Source organism: Thunnus maccoyii, chromosome 3 (assembly GCF_910596095.1).
Source record: "Thunnus maccoyii chromosome 3, fThuMac1.1, whole genome shotgun sequence".
NCBI classification, from domain to species: domain Eukaryota; kingdom Metazoa; phylum Chordata; class Actinopteri; order Scombriformes; family Scombridae; genus Thunnus; species Thunnus maccoyii.
The window spans coordinates 4,410,659-4,410,969 of NC_056535.1; positions in this window are offsets into that span (position 1 = coordinate 4,410,659).

Sequence of the window (311 nt, forward strand, 5' to 3'; positions counted from 1 at the left end):
AGCCTATTAAGAGAAAGATTGAGAAAAAATGATTTTGTTACAAATATTCTTTCTCTAAACTAACAAATAAGTCTCCTGCGCATTTTTGACTCTCGAAGTTCTCATATTTTCTGGGGAGCCTTTAAAATATAAAAACAAGATTATTCTTTACATTCATATACCATCAGCATACGGCGGACCAGGAAGTGTTTAGTCAGTCAAAGTCCATTTATCTATGTTTACTGTGTTGAAACTGTGAAAGCCAGCCTGTTTGTATTGTATTGTTAATGTGGAATTTGCCGTTTACGATGGTCTTTGAAGGTGTTGTCTAA